The 13,364-nt window shown below is 46.6% G+C and overlaps 1 protein-coding gene across 2 annotated transcripts in view; it reads left to right on the forward strand.

Moving 5' to 3' along the window:
* Nucleotides 1-5,596: 5,596 nt before the first annotated feature.
* LOC142493689 (uncharacterized) overlaps nucleotides 5,597-13,364 on the forward strand; it is a 139,668-nt gene continuing 131,900 nt past the window's right edge. For both annotated transcript variants that reach the window (XM_075598153.1, XM_075598155.1), the window contains exons 1-2: nucleotides 5,597-5,862; nucleotides 9,345-9,517. The gene's annotated coding sequence lies outside the window, so the exon portion shown is untranslated. The remainder of the gene's footprint in view (nucleotides 5,863-9,344; nucleotides 9,518-13,364) is intronic.

A 13,364-nucleotide genomic window follows, 5' to 3' on the forward strand; every position in this document is an offset into this window, starting at 1 on the left:
CTGTTCCACCTGGGAGTTTGACTGCGGCAGAAGGGTTCTGGTAGAGAGCACGGACGCCTTCCAGGAACGTGTCTTTAAAGCCAAATTTTTTCAAGGCATTGTCTAGGAATAACCAGTCTATCCTATCGAATGCCTTCTCTGCATCTAAGCTCAATAGCTTCGCCTTTGTATTTGATATGTGGACATGATCAATTATATTTATTATTTTGCGGGTATTGTCCGCGGCTTGGCGCCCCGAGACAAACCCAACTTGGTCCGAATGAATTAATCTAGGTAGGATAGGGTTCAACCTGTTCGCAAGTATCTTACTGTATAGTTTTAGGTCATTGTTCAGAAGGGATATGGGCCTATAGCTTCCGCACTGGGTCGGGTCCTTCCCCTCCTTATGAATTATTGCTAGATTAGCTGAGGCCATTGAGATCGGGATTGGGTTCCCTTCCATGAAGGAGTTAAATAGGACAAGTAGGTGGGGTGATAATATGGGTAGGAACTTTTTATAGTAAGAATTTGAATAGCCGTCGGGCCCCGGCGCTTTAGATGCTTTGGATGTCTTTACTGCCGCTGTCAGTTCCTCTAGTGTGATTTTCCCGTTCAACATATTATTCTCCTCCTCTGTTAGAGAGAGTAGATCACAGTCATCGAGATATTGTACTATTGACGCCAGTTCAGCTGACTTTGGAATAGCGGAATCGGATCTTAAATTATATAATTTGGTGTAAAATTTGGTAAATTCCTCTGCAATTTTTTTCTCATTATAGATTATCTCACCAGACCTATTCTTAATCGCTGTGATTTGTGATCTTTTTTGTATGCCTCTTAGCCTGCTAGCAAGAAGTCTATCGGCGTTGTTCCCTTATCATAGTACCTCTGACCTGTCCATTTCAGAGCTTTTTCTAGTTGGATTTCCTTTAAATTGCTTCTAGCTGCTGTCAATAGCTTATAGATTTTTCTGGATGGGTTCAGTTTATGTTGTTGCTTGAATTTTATAATTTTGTCTGTAAGCTCTTTAATTAGTTTCGCTTTGACTTTCTTCCTATGTGATGCTATTAAGATAAAGTTACCTCTGATAGCCGCCTTATGGGCTTCCCGTAGGGTAGCTGGGGATTCGACGGTCCCAAGGTTCAATCTAAAGTAATCTTTAAGGGCTATTTTGATCTCTTTTTCTACCTCTTTATTGTTTAATAGGGAGTCATTTAACTTCCAGCTGTAAGTGAATGTTTTTACAAAGGGGGCGTGAGGTTCAGGAAAATGGGGGCATGGTCAGACCACGTAATTGGGCCTATATCAGTGTTGGCCGTTGCTTCTAGGATGTTCTTGGTAGCAAGAAAATAGTCGATACGGGAATAGGTCTGGTGAGGGGGCGAAAAGAAAGTGTAGTCTCTTTGTCCCTGGTGCTCTGCTCTCCAGATATCCACCAAAGAAAATTCCTTTATAATATCTCTAAATTTTTTCCCCAGCCTTACTGTTTGAATTGAGTGCGGGCGCCCTTGGGTAGATGACTTATCTTCCGCTGGGTTGAGTGCCATATTTAAGTCTCCTGCTATTATTAGGGACGACACGTATTCTGAGTCAATCTCTTCTAACACTTTTTTAAGGAAGTTCGGCTGATTCTCATTGGGGGCATAGAGATTGATCAGGGCGACCGCGGATCCTGATAGTGAGCCATACACCACGATGAATCTACCCTCTGGGTCAGTTGTTATTTTTGTTAAATTGAATGGAGTGCCCTGCCGGATTAATATGGCTACTCCCCTTTTTTTACTACTAAAGGACGAGTAATAACTCATGGGGAATGTATTTTGGAAGTTTTTGGGTGGCTCCTGTGATGTGAAGTGCGTCTCCTGGAGAAAAACAATATCGCCATTTAGTTTCTTTAATTCTTGGAGGGCAAGCCTCCTTTTCCTATTATTCTGGAGTCCCTTTACATTCAAGGATACTAGTTTAATTGTTCCTTGTTTAGCCATAGCAACCCTTATCCTTATCAAGTTTTAGGACCTGTCCCTTCCCACTAGGGCCGGTCGCGAGATGATCAGTGAAGTGATACTTTCGCCTGTTGTTGATCTTGGCTGGCCAGGTTGTGGGGGTGGGGGGGTGTGAGGGAGGGGGGCCTGCTGGGACAGTGTCAGCAGGTTACAGAAAGAGAAGAAAGTAGACCTTGGTGTGGTCTTAATGGAGCAAGACCGACTTGACTAGTAGTCGGTTTGTAGGGTGTAAGACCCTTGGGGGGTGGGTCCGGTGATGGCAACCGTCGGGAACGGGCGAGGTAGAGACCCTCTGGTTCTCCATTTACCCAATTTTCCTATTTATTATCGTGGAAGTAGGGTGAGGGTGTGGGAGTGGTAAATGGGGATTAAAGTGTGGGAGCAAGTGTGCCGGATGGCAGGTATCATGCCCGTTATGTCGTCTCCTTGGTTTGAGAGACATTTATTAGTTAAAGATGGAGAGAGGAAGAGGGGGAGGAGGGGGGGGGTCATCAACTGGGATTAGGGCTGGGGTTACTTTTTGGCTCCGTACATTTGTTTTCCTGAAGTGCCCGGGAGGGCCTGTTTAGATTGATTGCGTAGTCTATATGGTATAAGTGGCTCTGTTAAGAGTTTTAATTTATTTCTACCGTATCTCTTCAGGCATGTAATCTATTCTCCATAGATACGGGTCGCCCCTTTGGGGGTTCTGACCAAGACAGGGGGGGTAGAGGGGGAGGACGAGGGGGGGGGGAAAGGAAGGGGGGGAGAGGGAGGGGGGAGGGAGGGGGGGGATGAGGAAAGATATTCATTTCGATACATTTGTTTGGTACTTCTTTAGTCAGTCTTATAAAGCCCCATTATGTGCATCATCTCAATGGGGTAATGTTCAGTTGAGAGTCCAATATTTCGTTAATACCTTTAGTTGCCCTAATTTTGTCTTTAGGGCTCGCAAGGGGTGGGGAGGGGAAAGGGATATGGAGGGGGGGGGAGGGAGGTGGGAAACATATATATAGCACATTTATTTTGCATATAGTATAGAGTTGTATGCTTCCTCTGCTTTACAACATCTAATCATGGTGACTTTTGGTCAACGGAGTAGCATTTCTTTGAGGTCTTCAATTACTAAACCGGTCAGGGGGAGGGGGAGGGGAGGTGGGGCAGGGGGGGAAAGGAAGGGAGGGGGGAGGGTAGGGAAGAGGGGGAGGTGGGAAACAGATATGTAGCACATTTGTTTTGCACATAATATAAAATTATATACTTTCTCTGCTATATGCCCTCCAATCATGGCAGCTTTTGATCAAAAGAGCAATATTTCTTTGAGACCTTCAGCTACTATACCTATGGGTGGGGGGGGGGTAAGGGGGGGAGGTAAGGAAGGGGGGGGGGTAGGGTAGGGTAGAGGGGAGGTGGGAAGCATATACATAGCCCATTTGTTTTGCACATACTATAGAGTTATATACTTTCTCTGTTATACATCATCAAGCATGGCAACTTATGTTCAACAGGACATTATTTCTTTGAGACCTTCAGTTACTATACCGGTGGGAGGGGGGATGGGGGGGAAGAGTAGGAGGAGGAGGGGGGGGGGGAAGGGTAGGAGGAGGGGGGGGAAGGGTAGGAGGAGGGGGGGAAGGGTAGGAGGAGGGGGGGGAATGGTAGGAGGAGGGGGGGAAGGGGAGGAGGAGGGGGGGAAGGGGAGGAGGAGGGGGGGGAAGGGGAGGAGGAGGGGGGGGAAGGGGAGGAGGAGGGGGGGGAAGGGGAGGAGGAGGGGGGGAAGGGGAGGAGGAGGGGGGGGAAGGGGAGGAGGAGGGGGGGGAAGGGGAGGAGGAGGGGGGGAAGGGGAGGAGGAGGGGGGGAAGGGGAGGAGGGGGGAAGGGGAGGAGGGGGGGGGGGAAGGGGAGGAGGAGGGGGGGGAAGGGGAGGAGGAGGGGGGGAAGGGGAGGAGGAGGGGGGGGAACGGGAGGAGGAGTGGGGGGAAGTGGAGGAGGAGGGGGGGGAAGGGGAGGAGGAGGGGGGGGAAGGGGAAGAGGAGGGGGGGGAAGGGGAAGAGGAGGGGGGGGAAGGGGAAGAGGAGGGGGGGAAGGGGAGGAGGGGGGGAAGGGAGGGGGGGGGAAGGGGAAGAGGAGGGGGGGGAAGGGGAAGAGGAGGGGGGGGGAAGGGGAGAGGAGGGGGGGGAAGGGGAGGAGGAGGGGGGAAGGGGAGGAGGAGGGGGGAAGGGGAGGAGGGGGGGGGGAAGGGGAGGAGGGGGGGGGGAAGGGGAGGAGGGGGGGGGGGAAGGGGAGGAGGGGGGGGGGGGAAGGGGAGGGGGGAGGGGGAGGGGGGGGGGAAGGGGAGGAGGGGGGGGGGGAAGGGGAGGAGGGGGGGGGGAAGGGGAGGAGGGGGGGGGAAGGGGAGGAGGGGGGGGGGAAGGGGAGGAGGAAGGGGGGAAGGGGAGGAGGAAGGGGGGAAGGGGAGGAGGAAGGGGGGAAGGGGAGGAGGAAGGGGGGAAGGGGAGGAGGAAGGGGGGAAGGGGAGGAGGAAGGGGGAAGGGAGGAGGAAGGGGGGAAGGGAGGAGGAGGGGGAAGGGAGGAGGAAGGGGGGAAGGATGGAGGGGGGGGAGGAAGGGGGGAAGGATGGAGGGGGGGGAGGAAGGGGGGAAGGATAGGGAGGGGAGGATAGGGAGGGGAGGGGAGTGGAAGACATATATAGCACATTTGTTTTGCATATATTATGAAATTGTGTACTCTCTCTGCAATATGACATCCAAACATGACAGCGTTTGACCAAGGGAGCAGTATTCCTTTGAAACCTTCAACTACCATACCTATAGGAGGAAGGGGTGGGGGGGGGGGGGGGAGGGAAAGGAGGGGAAAGGGTAGGCTGGAGGAGAAGGAGGGAAGCATATATATGGCACCTTTATTTTGCATGTGATCTGTAGTTGAGTACTTTCTCTGCTGTATGACATCCTAGCAAAAGGACTTTTGGTTAAAGGGACAGTTTTTCTTTGAGACCGTCAGCTACTATATCTAGTGCCTATAAGGTTATCTGGGGGTGGGGAGAGGGACAGGGGGGAGGAGGGGGGAGGAGGGGGAGAGGGGGTGGGGGGGAGGAGGGGGGAGAGGGGGTGGGGGGGAGGAGGGGGGAGAGGGGGTGGGGGGGAGGAGGGGGGGGTGGGGGGGAGGAGGGGGGGTGGGGGGGAGGAGGGGGGAGAGGGGGTGGGGGGGAGGAGGGGGGAGAGGGGGGTGGGGGGGAGGAGGGGGGAGAGGGGGTGGGGGAGAGGGGGTGGGGGGGGAGGGGAAGGGGGTTATTTATGTACATTTTCTGTGATCCTATAGGGGGGAGGCAGGGAGATGGGGGTGAAAGGGGGGGGGGGGAATTGGGGGTAACGGGGGAGAAGGGGAAGGAGGGGAAGGGGGAGAAGGGGGAGGGAAGTGGTGGAATGGGAATATTCACTTAACTTTGTGTCTAGGGACTAACAATAAAAAAAAAACAATCGGCTTTCTAACATTTAACTATCAAAGCTCTAACTGTGGCTGACATCTATTGCCTAACTTGGCCTATAGGTTGATATGGGTTACAGACCCGTCTGGTGTGTGTCCCTCAGCATGGGTCCCGGGGGGTTCAGAGTTCGGGGGAGAGGCAGCGGTTTCCGTGTATTCCACGGGCCATGTGTGACACATGATCGCGTCGCCGTCACGGCAACAAGCCACATACCCAACCCGAGTCCCAGACGTCGGAATCAGGGGGCAAAGCGGCCTCCCTCCCTCAGTCCCGGGAGGGTAAGGCCGGCGCTCCGGTAGAATAAAAAAAAGAAGGAAGGGAGGGGTCGCGATCTCGCGGGAGTCTCGCTGTCTGCCGGTGTTGGTGTATTGTAGCCCACGTCGCAGGATCCCTCTGGGTTGCGGCATGTCCGTCTCAGGTGAGTACCTCCAGGGGTTTTCTTACCGCAGGGGGATGCAGTCCAGCTAGGCGGAAGCGGCCGGCACCTCCAAGTCTGCGGGGTTGCAGCGCTTCTCAAGGGCTGTTACTTCGGTTTCGTCTGCTTCTGCCCCGCAAGTCTCTCCGATCCTCGCACTGGGGGGTCTTCAGGCTCCTGGCTCTGGGGGTGGCGTTCTTCGGCAGCCCAGGAAGCAGGGGGAGTTAGTCCAAAAGCTCGGGCCAGCGGAGTCATGTCTTCATGGTATCGTATAGTGTAGAATTTCCCTTTGTGATGTATGGTCAGTTTAAAAGGGAACCCCCATTTGTATTTAACTCCGTTATCACGTAGCAATAAAGTTAGAGGGCGCAGTCCCTTGTGTCGGATAATCGTTGTTTTTGACAAGTCATTAAAGACTTGGAGGGGTTCTTCTTGGAACTATATAGGGTCCTTCTCACGGCAGGCGCTCACGATTTTCTCTTTGGCCGTGTAGCTACGTAGGCGGACGATCAAGTCCCTTCTCCTGTTGGGGTCATCCGACCTTGGGCACTTGGGACCTTGGGCCCTCCTCTGTGACCAGCATTTCGGCAGGGCGATCTCGGTCTGTTGCTGCGGGCTTGGCCCCTCGTGCTCCGGGCGGGGAGGCGCCATCTTGTTTTTTTGTGCCCGTGTTGGAGCTCTGTTTAGACGGGGTAAAGTACTTTGAGACTCCCTGTCCGGGTTGGCTTTTTGCTTTATGGGACATCCCTGTGTGTTCAGGGGTCTGATCAGTGTGATTTGGGATCTTAAATTCCGGGGTAAATCTGCTTTAAATTAAGTTTATCCGTGAGGGTCTCAGGAGCTCTCCTCTTACCCTTCCGTCCCGGATGACGTCATCGGCACGCCCCCCTATAACTAATATATTTAATAAAATTAAACATAAAAAATGTAAAAATATAAAAAAAAAATATATATCTTTAAAAGACCAATAGAGGAGTACATTCCAAAATGTATTCCACCAAGGTGTCTGCAGCCCGAATAAGGGATCACCAATCCCTGACAAAAATCTGTAGAGAGAAGAAAACAAACAGGCGCACACCTAGTGTATTAACGTATAAAAAATGTGTATTTTAAGGAACATGAAATCATTCAGGTGCCCACTCAGATAGGTAGTAAAACACAAGCGTGGAGGAGCAACGCAGGAGAACTCTGGGATCTTGTGGTGTGCTGAGAGGACCGCGTTGTTGGCGATTCAAATCTAATCTCATACCCGCTTGTTTTTTACTACCTTTGTTAGTGGGCATTTGAATGAGTTCATGTTACTTAAAATACACGTTTTTTATACGTTAATACATTAGGTGTGCGCCTGTTTGTGTTCTCGCTTTGTGTTCTCTCTTTGTGTTCTCTCTCTCTCTCTCTCTCTCTTTCCATGATCTTTTGAGATTAACCACAGGAGGTCACATTCCAAAATCAAGACTCATTTTGTAGTGTATTACTACTATTGAGTGATGTACAGTAGAACACTACACTAGTACACTTACCTCCTACCACTAGCTCTTCCTGGTCCTGACCGGCGTGGCTCCGCGTGCAAAATGTATCAATCCCTGGAAGCAGGGAATTGCTTCAGCCCTATAGGCTCCCTGGCATCATGTGGTGCGCTCCTGAGGCTCATGGGACTTTTAGTCCCTACCCAGAGCCCTTTCTGATTGGCCAGCCTTTCGCACGCATGTACTTCGCAAGCGCGACCTACCAGGGGCCTCCCGCCGCACATCTACACTGCGCATGCGCAAGGGAACAAACATGGAGCGCCCTGTACTTGCTGGGCCGCCGCGGAGCCTCCGGAGCGCTCCCTGCTCAGCCCCCACCTTCCAGAATTGCCAGCGGGTCTGCCGCTTGGCTCCAGCGACACCCACGAAGCAGAGGTAATGAGGGGGGGCCAGGGGAACCCCATTACATTTGAATGATTTTTTACATGTTAAAATTCTATGATAATAGTTCATTGAGACAATTTTGGATATTTGTTGGTAGTCTCGGTCAGGCTCAGACAGCATTTATATCCTCTCCCTAAGCTTTCAGATCTTCAAATCCTTCTGACATATGTGTAGCATCTTTTTCCGCACCCTAAGTGAGATCATATAGCTACCGGTGTATTCTGGTGCTGGTGCATACCTGTTTGGTGTAACAGAAGGCCTGAGATCTCCGCGATGGTGTAGGGAGACATCAGGACAGGCACTCAGTGATGGTTCTTTGGTCAGCACAGGGCCTCTAGCCCAGGAGGATCCTGGTGCAGCCAGGATGAACGTCATATGCAACCCTTCTTAGTGTTCACACTTCAGACATCACACCAGAGAGGGTATAACTGGAGTTTATTAGGTTCAGTACATCATTACAGGTTCCATTCCCTGAAGGGAGTACCCCGGGCTTGAGGCCCTAGCACCCCTCCTCAGCATACCTTACCCCCCAACAGGGCAAGGCCTCAGCTCACTCCTATCCAGGGGAGACTTACTGCTGCGTCCTCATAGCAGGGAGGGCAGCACAGAACTAACTCCCAGAACCCTTGCTCTAACCTCTATAGGAAAAACCCCTCCTTTCCAGGTGAGTGGCTTGTAAGCCGGCCTCCTATCAGTCATAGTCCCCCCTTGTAATAACAGGCTACTTCTGAACTTTATTAGGTAACACACACATAACAATACAACCAGGCCCTGCAGGAGTTGTTCCCAACACTGACCACTCTTTACTGGGACCTACAGTGCTAAAGGGGCCAGAGAAATAGTAGCCCAAGGGGAACTTGGCTAAATATGCAATACCCCAAGCACCAATGGAATGTAGCAGTTAGCTACTAGGCCACTTGTGTATGCAGGCAAGTCAGGGTCCTACAGTATAAGTGTGTAGTCGAAACTACGCATGTTAAGCATACACAAACTCTTCATGGTAGTATATCTTCTGCAGCTACCGTACAGTAGCTATCTAGTTTGTTGCTTCCTGTTGGTGGTAAACGTTTCTCCCTCTGCATCTGGCAACTCAAGGCAGCACCTATTGGTCCAGTAAAGTCCTGGAGGAGGCGATAAATGGCGTCTTGCATGCCTATATACTGTACATGCTTTCATATATTTATTACATGAGTGCAATTTTGTCTTTTTAAACATTTTGAAGATAAAAAACAATCTATACTATTTATGTTTTTTTTTCCTGTCTGTGCTCCATCTTTGTACAGTTATTCACAAATGGCAGCAGAAAATAAGGACACATGGACTACCTTGAATAGGCATTATCAATGACATACTTAACACTGTGTCTTAGTGATACCTTTGAATAATCTTATGGCACTTACTGGCCAAATTATATTTGAATTTAAATTAGAAGGAAAATGCTACAGAAGCTATGGATCTGATTCAGCTAAAAGCTATGTGGTTTGGGAAAGAGAACAATTTTAGACGTGCTGATTTCGATGCTGAAAGGCCATATCCTCTTGTCATATGTGTGTCAAATTTGTCCTTTATCTGCAGAGAATACCACAGAACAACAGTCACTGCATTCCATCTTGATAACAGAAAGGCTGAGCGTACCCTAAAAGTGACATTTAATGACCACATCCTGACCTATCTTAGAGTAAAGATGGACAACACACTGACCTTCCATTAACTCCTGAAGCCAAAATGAAAACTTGGTCTAGAAACTGGTAAGTGCAAGCTAGGGAACATCAGCATCAGTGATGGCCCTTACAGTATGTACTCCAAGTACTCTGCAGTGGTATGGACCAGAAGTAACACACACGTTTTTTCCTCCGCAATATTACAAAGATACGCCATTTCCTCTGTTGCTCGACTGCTAAAACTCTGACTCAGACCCTCATTCTCTCCAATCTCGATTACTGTAACCTCCTGCTGTCTGGCCTTCCTACCTCTCACCTACTCCCCTACAATCTATCCGAAATGCTGCTGCCAGAATCACTCTACTTTTTCCTAAATCTGTCTTAGCGTCTCCCCTGCTGAAATCACTCTCCTGACTTCCTATCAAATCCCGCATCTCGCACTCAATTCTCCTCCTCACTTTTAAAGCTTTACACTCTTCTACCCCTCCTTACATCTCAGCCCTAATTTCTCGCTATGCACCATCCCAACTCTTGCGTTCTGCTCAAGGATGTCTTCTCTCTACCCTCTTTGTATCTAAAGCCCTCTCCCACCTTAATGCTTTCTCACTGACTACCCCACACCCCTGGAATGTCCTTCCCCTCAATACCCAACTAGCACCCTCTCTATCCACCTTTAAGACCCACCTTAAGACACACTTGCTTAAAAAAGCATATGAGTAGCACAGTGGCTAATAATATACACATGATACATAAAGCTTGGGCCCCTGCAGACGCACTTACCAGAATGCCCTCCTACTGTCTCTGTACGTTCTTCCTACTACCGAAATTTTACTTTTATGTCTGAAGCACTTATTCCCATGATCTGTTATTTGTATTATTTGTTATTTATATGATTATCATGTGTATTACTACTGTGAAGCGCTATGTACATTAATGGCGCTATATAAATAAATATATAAATAAAGACATACATACATATACTCGACTTGTTGATGTCCAAAAGATCACTTTAATGCATCAAAATAGACCCCAATGCCCTGGTTGCCGTACTGTCACACATTCGTCCCATATCCATTCACCATTTTGCCGCAACCCTCAGGATGTCAAGTGAAACAAGGAAAATGAATTGCTCGACATGCACCAGGACTCCAATAATATCCCTCATCACAGTTTGAAGTCATGCAAGCCTTCCTGAACGAACTCGCTTTACCTTTATCAATGCACCTTCAACCCTAATGCAGCTCGGAAAGATAAATGGGATTCCCAAGAAATCACAAACACCTCTTAAAAGACCCAGAGCAGAAGATCCCTAGCTTTGATCTTCTACACGGCTCATGGGCAACCCTGAATCATATCCACAGAAACCATAGCAGATGCAGATACCTGATGCAAAAATGGGAAATTAGAAACTATCCATTGTGCGATTGTGACCACCAAGAACAAACGAAGGAACATATAAAAATTAATTGTCCAATTCACAAATATGAAGGAGGCATCTCGGCAAAACACTCTGCTGTTCCTGACGTAATTATCTGACTTAACCACCTTCATGTAAAATTATACTAGCCATGCGAGTAAAGACAATCCCTGGAATTTGTAGAGAGCAGGTAAAAAAAGCGAAACTCTGGTCTTGCTAGAAACATGAAAGACAAGTTTTATAACTGTCTTTTAGAAATAGATTAATCATTTTAAAATCAACAATAAGTGGAAAATATTTCAAAAAGTACTGCTATATGTCAAGTGAGTGATTTAAATGTGCAATGACAATGCAACTGATACAGTTTTCCATGAGAGAATAAATAGATAAATCAAAGAACTATGAAGACTGATAGTTGATGTTTATTCATGTTTCATACTTAGATTAAATCATCCTGCCAAAAACTGCATAAAATAATAAGCCTGTGTGAAAGGATGTTCTACTTCTATAAAACTACAACACAACATTTGCTGGAGAGGCTTAAAAACGTGATGTATTGCAGTGCTCTGAAGTAGTGATGTACCGAGTACCCGGAATTACCCCGTACCTGGCATTACCCAGTGCCTTTCCAGCTACCTGGACGTTACCGGACCCGGCAAATGGAAAGTGGGACTGGCGCCGGGTAATATCCGGCATCGGGTAGTGAGGTCACTATGTATGTAAGTAAGAGAATAAACTTCTGGAAGACAGATTGAGTGGATATTTGTTTTTATTTATGCATGTTGCATATTATGCATCATAATGGATGCTAAACGACTGGTTAATATTACCAGTACCACTTTTTTTTTTGCATTTTAAACAATATGAAATAATTATAATTATTAATATTTTTAACACATTTTCATATTATGCATATGAAAGCGCTGAGTACCAGCTTTTTGCAGTGCTCCGAAGTAATGAAGATATTAACGTCTTTAAGGCTGATGTGTATCATGTCCTAATTACAGGTGGAAGGATTTCTTTTTTTAGTCCCAACTACAGTGGTGATAAAAAATAATCAAAATTTGATTCAAGAACTGAAAATAATATAGCATTTTCTTAGGAGCATTATTGACTGACGGATGTTCCTGATTTGTGAAAAACTAACTATGTTGTTATTTATTTACTGTTTGTGTTATAAGGTCATAGCATTTACTTGAGCATGTTCTAAACATTCCAGAAGTCAGAAAGAGTAGAAATGTGCAAATATGTTTATAAATGTCAAAATGTTATGGAAATTATCAAATTTCTCTTCGACTGTTCATTTCACCCGAACTTCTTTAACAAAAAAGTTCTAGCAAACGTTTTGCAAATTTAGACAATTTTTTTTTAAAGTTTGAGTGAAACACCAGCAAACTAAATTTGGGCAAGTCTGCACTTCTCTAAAGAAGAATGAAGGAAGAAGAGGCAGGAAGAGAAAAAGGGAAAGACTGAAAAGAAGAATTGAGACCTAGCGAAATAGCCTTGCATTTTAACACAAATGTTGTCACTTTATACATGCAATACCCATGTAACAGAAATCTTTGTTAATTATATGATCAGTGGGTTGTACTGTATAATTAATAATCACATAATTATAAACAATACCTATACAAATATAGCATACTATAACATCACACACAGAAGGACCAAAGGACTATGTGGAAAAATATACATTTATTCTACTGTGATAAAATAACAACTAATGGCAAAATTAACTTATTATAGAGTATATAATGACAATCTTTAGATTTTTAAAACAATTACTCTTTGTATTGAGTTTTTCCTATATGATTATCCTGTTTGATTATCCTGATTACATACTATATTGTGAAATTGTCTACCAGTTTTTATTTTGAGGGAATATTGAATAAAACACTTTCTATTGGGCACCATTATTTTCTAAAAACTGCTTTACTATTGTAACTTTTGCTAAGCTGGCATTACTGCAGAAATATTTCCACAGCACATACAGTATTCATATTTAATTTCACATGTGTATATTTATGTATAATTTCTTATGATTTCCACTATTTTGTAAGAGAAAATGACTTAGCGCATGAGTAGTTTGTGTTAATCGCTCTCCTGCTATATGATGTTAAATAGGACTTTTATAGAAACAACAGAGGGATAGGGAGTGATCACAGGACCATACCAATTGAATAATGTAGTCAAATATATAAGTGAGGTAATCAAAGAGATGGGTGCAAACTGTGAACTGAAAAGTGAATCAGAAAAAGGGGGGAAGGGAAACACAAAATGAATGTGCACCCTAAAAGAATTCACTTATATGCACACCAAACTAGTGTAAAAATTAACTTTTAATAAATTCCTTAAAACATATATTACCAAAGTAATGTGTAATGTGAATTAAAAATGTATTAAATCAGAAATATCTGGCATCCGTGTCTTTGATTATTGGAGTCGTGCTATCCCAGATGTCCACTTAATATTAGTGGGATACCAGAGACAGGGGATGCTAAGAGTCAGGGTGTTAAC

Source organism: Ascaphus truei, chromosome 4 (genome assembly GCF_040206685.1).
Source record: "Ascaphus truei isolate aAscTru1 chromosome 4, aAscTru1.hap1, whole genome shotgun sequence".
In the NCBI taxonomy this organism is placed as follows: domain Eukaryota; kingdom Metazoa; phylum Chordata; class Amphibia; order Anura; family Ascaphidae; genus Ascaphus; species Ascaphus truei.